The following is a 13,996-nucleotide window of genomic DNA, read 5'->3' on the forward strand; positions in this document are numbered from 1 at the left end:
ATTATTATTATTTTATTTTTTTTGCCCTTGAGCTGTTTCCTTTACTGTGAGAAAAAAAATCATCATCACTAGTGCACGCAATCTAAGTAAAGACCTTAAAATATGTCACTGTCTACAATATCCGTCCACATTTTATCACACTTTTTCTGCACCGAATCCTCATATAAACAGATATCCACCTCCTTTGTTCTTGGTCTTCTAAATATATCACCTCTTCATGAGTTTATTTATACATGAATTTCAGCACATTTCACCTTTTCAGCAGTACATCCTTCACCCCTGCACCCTCTTTTCCTTCGCTAATAACTCCCCTATCCTTCATCATCCATTCTTATCTCATGCCTCCTCTAAACAACCATGAATTTTACCACGTCTGTTTTCTCTTCTTACTATTCCTTATCTCTGCTTCTTCCTTTTCTTTACTAATTTTTTTCAAACATTCATTTTTTGTAACGTGTCTTTTCAGAATCACAACATCTATTCCTCTAAACAGACATGAATTTCAGCACAGTTCTGTCTTCTCTTCTTACTCTTCCTTATCTCTGCTTCTTTCTTTTTTTTTTTTTTTTTTTTTTTTTTTTTTTTTTTTTTTTTTTGTCTTTTCAGAATCACAACATCTATTCCTCTAAACAGACATGAATTTCAGCACAGTTCTGTCTTCTCTTTTTACTCTTTCTTATCTCTGCTTCTTCCTTTCCTTTATTTTTCTTTAAAACATTTATTTTCTCTAACGTGTCTTTTCAGAATCACAACATTTATTCCTCTAAACAATCATGAATTTCAGTGCAGTTCTCTTCTCCTCATTATCCATTAAACCTAGTTCCATCTTCCCTTTGCTAACATTTCCCCTATACTATCCTTCACCCTTTTTTCCTGAGTCAAGACCTAAAGTAACTGCTTGGGGTTTTGTTAAAGTTTAGGGTATCTTCAATTGCACATGATAGCCAACACCTTATGGTATAAATCAACAAAGAATGAACTCACTCTGTTGTATAGAAAGTCTCATTACAAGTAGTAAGGCAGCTTATATGAATTTTCTGAGTCAAGACGTATAGTAGCTGTTTGGGTTTTTGTTAGGTTTGGTTAGGTTAAGTTAGGTTCAGTTTAGGGTATCTTCAAACACATGATAGCCAGCACCTAATGACATCAATCAACAAAGAATGACCTCACTTTGTTGTATAGAAAGACTCATTAGTAAGGAAGTATTTGTGAATATTCTGAGTAATGACTTATAGTAACTGTTTGAGGTTTTGTTAAGTTAGGTTAGGTTAGGTGGTAATTTCCTTTCAAAACCACATTAGCAACTTCGAAAGACCTCTAAAATAAACCACACATCTTCACACTTCACCCTCTTCCTCCTTCTTCGTCCTCGTCTCTTCCTTCCCTCTATCTTTCATGGCGGCGTGTGTCAAGGCGGAGAACACGGTCGCCTCGAGGCTGCACCCGCTACAAGGTTAATGCCAAGAAATGTCCGAGACTTTTCCCATTCTTTACCCAGGCCGCCCCCTGCAACCCCTGTTTATAATTCCGTCGCTGCCGCCACGCACGCCTGTCGTCTAGTGTTTCCTACTTCTTGGGGAGGGAAAGACAAGTGGCTCCTCCTCCCCCTCCCTCTCTTCCTCTCTCCCTCGGTGTACGTTAATATAAATGAGATTACAGTTAGTGTGGTATCTTGAGATTTAATATACATGTTACATTATACAGGAGCGGCTTTTAGTTTCTTATTGTTCTGCCCTTGAGCTGTCTCCTATACTGCAGAAAGATAATAATAGTTTACGAGGTATTTAAAGGAGTTATATGCTGTAGGTGCGCGTGGCCTCAGTGCTCATCTTAGTTGTATTAAAGGATGTCAGGTGTGCTAAGATAAAAAGGAAAGTGATTTTTTTTATATAGCAAAATTCTTAAGAAAGTTATCATCCACATAATGCATTCTATTTATTATATTTTACATGAATTTGCTTGTATAAAGTTTGATTAGTGTTCTAAGAGGAAGAGGAAAGTGAAAGCGCTGTATGTTCAAGCTAAAGAAAATGTAATACCGTCAAAAATATTTACTCTACGTGCATTTTTTACATCAGTTTGCTTCTGTTAAGTGTAGCAGGTTGTTGAAAGGGTAAAAAAAATGTAGCAGGTGTAGTGAAAAAGGAAAAAAAAGGCGGAACTATTACAGAACCAGAGAAGTAGTCATATTTTCAGCCAAAGTAAATATATATGCTACTTGTGTTTCTTTTTTTATATATATTTTACGTCAAGAGGAAAGAGTCCACGCGTTGAAAAAAACAAAACAAAATATATATAGCGTGCACAACATTCTGCTCTTACAAAAAAGGTAGAAAAAATGCCACACTTCACATTAAAAACATATAATTTACCAAGGCACTAGAGTGAAAGAATCTGCAATGTTTATCCTATCACATTACCTCTCTTCTCTGTGGCATGAGTGAATTAAGAACCCATACCAATATTTTTTCTTCACTGTTGGCCACTCTTCCCTACTGTCATATAGGACCAGTGGCTTGGCAGGCTTTTTGTTTTCATATGTTACTCTCTTGTGCCTCTTCCTTTACCGTAAAAAAAAGTTAGCATGATAAGGAAAGGAATTAGACAAGTAACCATTCCTTGGGCCGACTGATATTTTTGCTGGAGATACGCCATGTGCCTATGTATCAAAATCATTTAGTTTCTCTTATGCATAATGAACAGGGAAGAGGAACCATCAGAATAAGGAGATCTATAGGCCGCCTAAGTAGTACTCTGAGTGAGCCATTTACAGTGCATCAATAGGAGTAATTTTGCTGCAAGAATAGTGTCGGTAAAGTGATTAATTCATTCACTTGTTACTTTTGTCTTTGTGGGAACAGCGATTAGCGGGCTTTTTTTAAACCTTATTTTTTGATGAAAGGTGGTGAAGGAAACACGGGGTAGGGAACGAGTGTTTACTCCTGACTAGCTTCGCCTTAGTGGGCTTCTTCAGAGGAATAACTCGAACAGGAATAGCCCGTGTTTCCTTCACCATCTTTTATCACTTGTCATAACGTCTACACCTTATTTTTTGATGAAAGGTGGTGAATGAAACACGGGCTAGGGAACGAGTGTTTACTCCTGACTAGTTTCGCCTTAGTGCGCTTCTTCAGAGGAATAACTCGAATAGGAATAGCCCGTGTTTCCTTCACCATCTTTCATCACTTGTCATAACGTCTACACCTTATTTTTTGTTGTTGTCCTTGAGCTGTTCCTTAGCTGTAAATAAAACTGGCACCATCAATTTATAAACAAAATGTGGTGAAATAACATCTGATTCAGGTGTGTGTTGAGACAAGCTTGTCGTGTTAAATATTTACCATATAAATGTGTTTGTATCCTGTAGCTTAATTTCAGTAGCCATTAGAGTGCCCTGTGAGTTTGAAATTTATTGTTAAGAAGTAACTTACAGCATAAAAACGTGAATTTCACACGAGATATTTGCTTAGCTTATAAATGGCCTTTGAATTGTAAACTTCTACCATGATTTTCTGTATATAGCAAAATGCAAAGCAAATTATGATTTCAAATACAATACCATTCATAAGATAGCACACCTCAGACATCAGAAAGAATACACAGACTGATAATGCTTCGTGTGTTAATAAAACTAAATAAATGACAATCAGGATGAGAGAGAGACGAGGCAAAGATATAGTAGTAACAACGGTAATGTCATAATCTCAAACACAATGTCAATCTTAAAAAAAAAAATTCAAACATCTGCTAATTCCTTGACAGGCAATAAGACTTTAAAATCATCACAACTAGACAGAGAGTAACAACGGTAATGTCATAATCTCAAACACAGTGTCAATCTTAAAATCGTAAATCTCAAACATCTGCTAATATCTTGACAGGCAATAAGACTTTAAAATCATCAGACAGAGAGACACAGAGAGGTAGAGAGAGAGAACGAGAGGTCATGTGGAGCGGCGTAAAAGACACACACTCACACTCCTCAACCTTTCAGAGTCCCTGAATGAGTCAAGGCTGTTTCTCGATAGCATCAAAAGTCGACGGTTTTACTATGTGTTGGAAGTGAGGCATTCTTTATTCACACTCCACGGCCGCCTGCGTGAGATATACCTGGCGACAAGGTGAGAGAGAGAGAGAGAGAGAGAGAGAGAGAGAGAGAGAGAGAGAGAGAGAGAGAGAGAGAGAGAGAGAGAGAGAGAGAGAGAGAGAGAGAGAGGGAGAGGGAGAGGGAGAGGGGAGGGTAGCATAAAAGAAGTGTTCAGTTCAGCTCCTGTGAGGTTTCAATTTCTCTTCCTTTTACGTGTGGGGGATAGGTCGCGGCGGTGGGAGGAGGAGGAGGAGGAGGAGTAGGAGGAGGGAGAAGAAAACGAGGAACAAGAGGAAACAGGAGAAAGAGGAGAGCAAGAGTACGAGGAGCCGGAGGAGAAGGATTAGAGGAAGGAAGAGAAGAAAAAGAGGAGCAGAAGGAGGAGGAGGAAGAAGAGGAGAAGGAGCAGATGGAGAAAATTGAGGAAGAGAAGGAGTAAAAGAGAAATAAGAGAAGAGGAAGAAGGAGGAAGAATAAGAGGAAAGGCCATTATAGGAAGAGAAGCAGGAATAGGTTAAGGAGGAGGAGGAGGAGGAGGAGGAGGAGGAACAAGAAGAGGAAGAGGCGAGATTGGAACAGACTCACTGATTCCTCGTTCAAGCAGGAGGAGAAACAGCAGGAGGAGAAGCAGAAGAAATAAGAACAGAAGCAAAAGTAGGAAGAGAAGTAAGAATAAGTGGGGGAGGACCAGAAGGAGGAGGAGGAGAAGGAGGGGAAGACGACAAAGAAGAGGAGGAGGGGAGCAGAAAGAGAGGAGGAGGAGGAGGAGGAGGAGTAAGAGCAGAAGGAATAAGAAGAAAAGTCTGAATAGATGGAGGAGGAAGAGGAGGAGGAAGGGAAGGAGGAGGAGGAGGCTAGATTGGAAGAGTCAGTGATTCTCTGTGGTTCAATCAAGACGTCTGCCGCCACCTTTAAAAGACCACCTTATTAGTTTCCGGTCGTAACCTTTCCGGGCGGTGAATGATGGACGACGCTCGCCGGCCAAGATCAAAAAGGTCGGTTCTTTATCATTATAATTCCTCTGGTGGACTTTTGGGTTCCACGGGTAGAATACGTGAACTTTACTCAACTATTTTTCTTTCATTTCTAGTGTCATTTACTATTGAGGAGGTTATCGTGTTTATATTTGAGGCAGGAGTCGTTGGTATTTGCTTGCGTCCACTTTGAGTTGTCTTGACGAAGGTGGAGTTTTCAGTGTGAGTCATTTGTGAACTTTACTGAACTATTTTTCTTTCATTTCTAGCGGCATTTAATATCGAGGAGGTTATCGTGATTATATTTGAGGGATAAGTCGGTGGTATTTGCTGCGTCCACTTTGAGTTGTCTTGACGAAGGTGGAGTTTTCAGTGTGGGCAGAATTTGTGAACTTTACTGAACTATTTTTCTTTCATTTCTAGCGTCGTTTAATATTCGGGAGGTTATCGTGATTATATTTGAGGCAGGAGTCGTTGGTATTTGCTTGCGTCCACTTTGAGTTGTCTTGGCGAAGGTGGAGTTTTCAGTGTGAGTCATTTGTGAACTTTTCTTAACTATTTTTCTTTCATATCAAACTTTATATTATACTCTGGAGATTCTGTGATCATATCTGAGAGAGAAATTGTAAATGTTAATTATTTGCTTCCTCTTGAATCGTCTTAAAGATGGCAGTAGTTTCGCTGTGCAAAGCAAAAGAAGAACAATTTCTTACGTTTTTGTGTATATAAAGTAAAAGCAAATATACAAAACCCTCTTCGTTTCTTACAAGTGTCAGGAAATTGAGGCGGACTAATCCACAGCGAGCTTGACCACAATTTAACCTTCCTACAAATGCATGAATATTTCACGCGAGCACAACATTCCCTCTCCTGGTAACCGTGTGGCGACGCTGCTGCTGCTGGCCAGGGCGGAATGAAGGCGAGAGACGCTGAAATAAAGCAGAGTGTTGGCGGTGTGACCCCGAGGAGCAGGCCGCGGGACCAGGCCACGCTGCTCGAATATTGATGGAAGTAATCAAGACAGATCCTCTATTATTGACGCTCCTGCTCCTTGATTGAAGAACTGTTTCGGCCACTTCGCTCTCGGGAATCAAATTGTGTGTCTTTTCAGGACGTTTCGGGGACGACGTGAGAGCCAACTTCAGATTCTTTTTTTCTCCTCTATTTCTTTTCTTTTTTTCGTGTTCTCAGGCTTCCTCCAGAAAAGTTCAGTTTTATTCCAACATTTTTGCTTTTCCTCGACCGGTTTTTTCGGTGCCGTCGTGTCTCTCTGAAGGACTAGTGGAGGCTTGCAGGCGGCGGTGGTGGTTGGTAGTGGTGGAGGTGGTGGTGGTGGTGAGAGTCTAGAATCGAGGCTGACATGCAGGAAGACAGACCGCGGGAGCTGCTGCAGAAATCCACCACCACCCAGCGAACACCTTTGGTCTGAACTTTGCCTAACGAAGGGTCGTCAGCCTTTACTCGCTGCCGGATTGAGGGGACGCGGCACAGACGATTTAGAGGCAAAGATTTAGTTCTTGATTCACCCACAAGAATGTTTTAGCGCAATTTGGGGGAGAAATTTTGCCTTGACTTAAAGTATACGATGTTTTTAAGACCATTTTCAGTTTTGTTAGGTGTGGAAGTGTAAGAAATCAAGAATACACACCCGAAAACAATACTGAACTGAAACACATATACACACACAGAGGGAATAGAGAGATAGAGGGAGAGTGAGAGGAAGGGAGAGTCTTGTAGAGCGTCGACGCTTCAGGATTTGGGCCCCGTTATATAGAGACTAAGAGTGGATAACCTACACTGCTGTGGGCCGAGACTCACAGCTTCTCGCGCTATTAATTCGTCCTTAGCTGAACCCTTGGCCTCCCTAACACACACACGCACACACTGGACATAGGTGGTAGTGGGTGGATCCTTACTTAGCAATTGTTTCGGTGGTGGTGGTGAGAGGTGGTGGTGGTGGTGGTGAAGATATAGGAGTGTTTTTCTTTCTTTCTATCTCTCTTTCTTTCTTTCTCTCTTTCTTTCTTCCTCTCTTTGATATAGGAGTGTTTTTCTTTCTTTCTATGTATCTTTCTTTCTTTCTTTCTATCTCTCTTTCTTTCTCTCTTTCATTCTTTCTTCCTCTCTTTCTCTTCTGTCTTTTTACCCATGTAGTTATTTTGGTGGTACTGGTGGTGATAATGGTGGTGGTGTTTGTATGCATGGTTGTGTGATGTTGATACCTGTCCTTTGATGGTGGTGAAGACGGGGTGTAGTGATGCTGGTGGTGATGTTTGGAGTATAGTGGTGATGATGTAACAAGACCATGAGTTACACCACCATCATCACCATTACCAACAACAACAACAGCACAGTCATCACCATCATATCTACCACCAACACATTCTTTCCTAGGCCTGTTTCTTATCCCTGTCTCTTATCTGTGTTATCTGCATCCCCTCTCCTCCTTACTCTCTCTCCCCGCCCCATGCAGCCTCCCTCTCCCCTTTACCAATTCAGCTCTTTTGTCATTTAATTTCTTTCTCTTTCCCTTCCCCTTACTAATTTGAGTCCTAATGTATTCTTTTATTTTCCTCTTGTATTACATTTATCAGTTTCTTTCGGGTAAATTCATCTATCTCTCTCTTTCTCTTATTTTATGTGAAGGTTATATCGTAATTTTCTACATTATTTTCTTATTAATTTCTTTTATTCAATGTTATTTTCTATCTGTCTTCTACTTTCTTTTCTTATTATTTTCTCCATTATTTTCTTTAATTAATTCTCAGACAAGTTTCAACGTGTTTTTACTGATATATGGTTTAAAAGGCTTTGGTTATATAATGAAACTTTGGTTTATGTGTTTTCACAGCAATGACCAAATTATGTATCATACTAACATTATTTATTAATCTTAGTAGTGTATTTTTTTTTCATCTTTTGCTTCTTCTTTCCTCTTTCTTCTTCTTCTTCTTCTTCTTCTTCTTCTTCTTCTTCTTTTTCTTCTTCTTCTTGTTTCTTTTTTTTCTTATTATTATTTTTATCATCGTATTGTTATTCTTCATTTACTTTTTTATCTTCTTCTTCTTCTTCATCTTCTTTTACTTCTCCTTTTTCATCCCTTTCTACTTCTTCCTTTTCTATTTCTTCTTATTACTATTATTATGCTTACCCTTATTTTTACTTCTTATTTTTATCATCATCATCATCACCATCATTATTATTGCTACTCCTATTATTATTATTACTATCACATTATTATGAGCGCCAATATCTCCTGAACCACTCGCCCGGCGCACTTGTTTACCCGCAGAATCCGTCCTAATACTGTTTTCCAAAGGTCGGCACATAATGCTGGGCGCCGCTTCTCCATAATGCCGCCTCATCACGTTGCTCACAAGGTCATTACAGCCTGAGAGTTTGTTGTCCTTGGCGGCCTCTGTGCTGGCCTGAGCTTGGGCGGAGGGGGCGGCAGGCAGCGGCGGTGGTGTTTACAGTAATGCCGTAGATAATGCAATATATTAGAGGTGATACACACGCACACACGTACCCACACACACACACACTATAACAAAACGGTATATATACTTTTTTCTCTATATATAAGACAGTTTTGAGAATAAGTACGTGAAAGTTGTATATATTAGCAGGCTTTTTTGTTTTATTAATTTGTTTGCCCTTGAGTTGCTTCCTTTACTGTAAAAAAAAAAAAGCGTTTGACTAAAGAGTGCAGGAAGGAGATTCTCTTAACTAAAAAAATATCCCGCAGGTAATGCAATATACAACCTAGACGTGACTCGAAAATATTCACACATACACACACACACAACAAAACTGAATCTTTACATTATATATAACATTTTTCTCTAATAGTTATGATAAAAGCGTTTGACCAAGAGCAAAGGGAAGGGGGTTTTCTAGACAGCTATTGCGTATGCTCCCATTATACAGAACTTGATGCAATATAGTAGCCTAACATGACTGAAAAATACACATACGCACATACTATAACATAACACAATCTTTACTTTATATAACAGACATTTTTGAGAATATTCATGTAAAACTCGGTTGACAGAATAACGAAGAATGAAGGGAGTTACCTGGACAAAAATTTATAAGCATTCTCGAGTGCCAGGTGGATCGATGCATGAGACAAACCAGAGGAAAAACATCACTTGAGGTTAGAGGCTGCTGGCGAATCTTGCTGACAGCATCCCCCGTCATCTTCCTCCGCCAGACTTAACATCGGTAGCCCTGTATACGGTCAAAAAAAGGTATCGGGGTGCGAGTGGGGCTTGCAACGGAAAATATATCATGTTTGCTAGCTTCCTCACACCTATTAGTCAGGCCGTGTTGGTGGTGGCTGTGGCGGTGGTGGTGGTGAGGGGCTGGACGCGGCCTCACCTCAGCCTCCCACCCACCCATCCGCCCTGTCTAACCTCCCTGAACCCAATCATAATCACTTGTAGCTACATAACTAAGGGAAAAAAAACTATTATCCTCTCTTCTACCCAAAGGAAGAGGAATTCAGGCTCAATAGGGTGTAAATAGCATTAGATAAGGCGAAAATTAACAGGGAAATGAGGAGAGCGGGGTGAGAGGCAGGCCCATAGCACCCACCCACCCACTCAGGACCCGTCCGCTCGCCTAGCCTAGCCTCTCTCTCCCACTCACTTCTAATCGATCAAATCTTCGTCAGTATAGCAAACAGCACCTTATTTTGCATCCTTCACCCCTATTAGCGATGTTTCTCGGTATGATGATAAGAGATAAGGTGAAAACAAAGTGTAGGAGGCGCGTGGTGTAGGGAAACTCCACTTGACCGAACATCAATCATTCAAACTTGCCCGCGAGCGTCTGGTGAAGGAAAACGTGACGGCTCGCGTGGCGTCGGGGTGTCGGCAATACAATAATGGCCGCCCCGGAGGTTTATCATATCCCACCTCTCTCTCGCTGTGTGGGTCTTTGTTCGTCATCACGGGGCCACAGGCTGTAAGGGGATGCGGCTTGGCCCTGTCGTGTGGTATTGATTGATGCGTAAGTCTTATGTTTCGCGGTGAAAAACTACCCCAACTAGCGCCTGTTACTGCGGCCGATGCGCGATGATTTAATGAAACTATGGATTATCTGTGTCTGCCTCATGACGGATGGGCGGGAAGGCAGGGGGCAGGGGCAGGGGACGAGGCCTTTTCCTCCTGGTATCGTTGCAGGGCTGAGGGTGGCAATGGCATGGCGCTATAGGCAAAAATATGAGGTACCAAGCACGTAGTTTTCGTTTTGGGTGGTTCAGTAGTTGTCAAGATTAGGGTTATTTCGCTCGAGGTAGTAGGCTTGTTATGTAACCCCTCCCAACCTCCCTCTCTCTCTCTCTCTCTCTCTCTCTCATCCATAAATGCTCATGCTATTATGTCGAGGCTTTAGCAGACTATGAGTTAACTGCGAATAACTAGATTGTATTTTTTTCCATGATATTCAAAGTTTAAAAGCATTTTTGTCAGGAATATCTTTCCCTGTCTCTTGTAATGAGGAAGAAGTATGTAGGACTGTATCCTCTTGTAGAAGTAGAGGATTGATAACGCTCTTGACAATAAGTAGAAATATATCTACGACCATATATATGAAAAGTAGAAGGTAGGAGTAATATCAGAAGACGTGAAAGAAAGATTATGTAGTATTGTATCCTCTTGTAGAACCAGAGGATTGGTAGCAACCTTGATATAAGTAGAAAAAGTTTTACGACCTTATAAATGAAAAAAAGTCAGATAGGAGTAAAATTAGAGAGAGAGAGAGAGAGAGAGAGAGAGAGAGAGAGAGAGAGAGAGAGAGAGAGGTAGGAAGTGGTTAAAAAGGTAAATCGGTTCCCAAAAGAAGATTCTGAGAGTGGAGGAAAAGGCGCCACGTTCCCAGGTCGTCGTGGTCGTCTGGGAAGAGTCTGAAAACGAAATCAGGGCCCGTGATAGCCACTCATTTATATTACAACAAAGCAGACGCGACACCGGGCCAAATGTCATCTTATCAGGAGTTTTTCGCTTCCAGGTTGTTGGGTGGGGTGGACTCGAGGCTCAGAGAATTGATAGCGGTAAACGTTGTGTCGAGTTGTATTTAGTGAAACAGGTCGAGGCCGTAGTGGTGATGTGAGGAGAGCCCTAGGAGTAAAGAATGAGCAGAAACTGATCTTGTGTTTTGTGTGTATATTAATTCAAATATAAATAAATAATGACAACTGAAGACTTTGCTTATCAAACTTAAAGGATGGAACCATAACACCCAGAGCCTCTAAGCAACCTCATAACTTCGTCCTCAAAGTCAATAATGTCTGTTTTCAAGAAAGTTTCAGCAGTATGAGGACGGTGAAGGTGGCGCACTCACACAAAACATATACATATACCATCCCTCACACTACTTATTCTTCCATTGCAGAATCGCTGGGCACGTTCTGCATACTGGCTGGCCGCCTCTGCTGACTGATGAGGGACTGTGAGGCACCTGCTCGACCGACCCCGTACTTGGTGGCCTCTGCAGGACGAGCAGCTGCAGCAACAAGCTGGTATGATTGTCTTCCTTGAACCGTGTAAGTGACATGTATTACGTATCGAGTTTTGAGTATGACGTATCGTTCGTTGCCTTGCCGTATGTTCATGGTTAACAAATATTTAGTCGTCGAATCCGTTCTTTGTTAAACAATAAATATCTGGTGTTCCATATGTCTATTATTGTCTTACTAGATTTAAATATCTATTTTTAAAAATTACAAAAGGCACGTGATAAAAAAAAAAAAAACAGGTGAAGCGAGTCTATATACTCGTCAAATTCAAGCTACCTATAAGCATCAAGTGACGGTTACTTTTGCTTCCATTAAAACAACACGACACCAAGCATTTTGTGAAACATTGACGTGCAACATGTTCTTTTATTATTACGTAAAAATGTCAATTATAACTGAATAACAATCATGGATTTTAAGAGATCTGTTATAGCACGAGAGAGAGAGAGAGAGAGAGAGAGAGAGAGAGAGAGAGAGAGAGAGAGAGAGAGACCCCCTCCCCCATCTAGTTAACCCTACGTGGCTCTGAAAACGAATATCTGAGGAATAATAACCCCAAGCTTTTCTTCATCAGTTGTTTCTCGTCATAATAATAAACACCAAGAAGTCTAGGTGCATGGTGCAGGAAGAATGGCAAAGTTTGGGAGTAGAATGGTGGGCGGGGGAGGTTGGGGGTGGAGGAGGAGGGGGGTGGGGGGTGGAAGAGGGAGGGAGTGGAACTATGTGTAGGAGGGAGGGCGGGGGTTGTGTCGAGGCTAGGTCTTGGTCATGGACTTGGCCCCAGGCGGCAGCAGGTGACTCGAAGACGAACTTGACCTGTGTACGGTTCCTTACATAACCCATAATTACACAATAAACCGTTGCATCTACGTTAAAAATGGATGATGTATGCGTTAATCTATTATTTCTGCATCTATAAACCTCACTCTTATCATAGTTATAGGTCGTAGGGAAGTAATAATTAATTGCGTAAGTTAAACAAAAGAGTGAGATGTTACCGAGCAAGTCACATGTCACTTGCCGGCTAAAGTTTGCCCTTGAGGGTTGTGTGCTGTGCAGTACTCGAACAAAACCCGCCATAACGCCTCTAATACAATTTCTACAGGCATGGCGTTGCTTCTGGTGTTAGAGGAAAGACTCCTGAACCTGTTAAGTGTAAGTGATAGACGTAACGTGCCTTAGAAACGATGTGACGGATATTTTAAAAGTGTGCGTGGGCGGATCGGGAGTTATAACAATGGCGGGGGTGAATGGGTGTCTGTGCTACCTCCCCACCACCCTCACTAAATCCTTCCTCACATAACAGCCACACTTCCCACCACTGTACCGTGACTTGGAAGGGTTAGAGGAAGAACTTGTGTATCTGTTGAGTGTAAGTGATAGACGGAACGAGGCTTAGAAACGATGTGGCAGGAGTTTGAAAAATGGTGTGGGTGGGCGAGTCGCTGTCTCCCTCCTCCTCTCCTGCCTGCAACTGACCCCCCCCCCCCCCTTGCTGACCACCGCTGCCTGCTGATCGGAACGGAAGAAGCAGACGGTGGCGCTGACGAGGACGAGGACCTGCCTTCGTCTCCAAGTAAGGTAGGTGACAGGATGACTTAGAATGAGTGTGAGAGGGAGAGGTTGAGGGAAGGAGAGGGAGGGAGGGAGGGAGTGTGAGTGCGTGCGTGCGTGTGTGTGTGTGTGTGTGTGTATTAAGTAGCTTGTTATCTTGTTTTTGAAGTAATTTGAAGTAATATCGTCTATGGTGGAGGTTTAATTTTCTATGTGTGTTTTTTTTAGAACATTTGAATTTTTATTGTATTTTCAGTTAGCGGTCAAGATATTTTCGTTTTTTTGTTTTGTTTTAAGGAGGTAATTAAGGAAAGCGTGAGCACCTTGTTATTGCTACGATTGTTATTGTTATTTTGATTATTATTTGGATTATTAATGTTTCGTATAGTGAGTGAAATTGTAGGTTCAAGGTTTTATATGGAGGTAAACGCAAGGGCTGAAATTATACGTATAGCCTACTACATATGCTACGATTGTTACTGTTATTTTTATTATTATTTGGTTTATTAATGTTTCGTATAGTGAGTGAAATTATACGTTCAATGTTTTATATAGGGGGAAACGCAAGATTTGGAATTTATACGTATAGCCTACTACATATTTCTCTCTCTCTCTCTCTCTCTCTCGTGTCTTGGATTTCTCTGTAACAATTTTTCAATCTCTCTCTCTCTCTCTCTCGTGTCTTGGATTTCTCTGTAACATAATTTTTCAAGCCCATTACCGACCTTTCTTTACCTCAGTAGTCAATACCTCTCTCTCGCTTCCTTTACCGTGCCCCACTTCGCCGCGTGGCCTCGAACGGCTGACCAATATACCGCAATCGAGAGCGAGCGGGAATCGAACACCAGACCAGAT

The 13,996-nt window shown here is 41.4% G+C and overlaps 1 protein-coding gene across 4 annotated transcripts in view; it reads left to right on the forward strand.

The window, feature by feature from the left end:
- LOC127002194 (uncharacterized) overlaps positions 1-11,738 on the forward strand; it is a 208,380-nt gene extending 196,642 nt beyond the window's left edge. For all 4 annotated transcript variants that reach the window (XR_007755864.1, XR_007755862.1, XR_007755865.1 and 1 more), the window contains one exon: positions 11,464-11,738. The gene's annotated coding sequence lies outside the window, so the exon portion shown is untranslated. The remainder of the gene's footprint in view (positions 1-11,463) is intronic.
- Positions 11,739-13,996: the final 2,258 nt, after the last annotated feature.

Source organism: Eriocheir sinensis, chromosome 22 (genome assembly GCF_024679095.1).
Source record: "Eriocheir sinensis breed Jianghai 21 chromosome 22, ASM2467909v1, whole genome shotgun sequence".
Lineage (NCBI taxonomy): Eukaryota > Metazoa > Arthropoda > Malacostraca > Decapoda > Varunidae > Eriocheir > Eriocheir sinensis.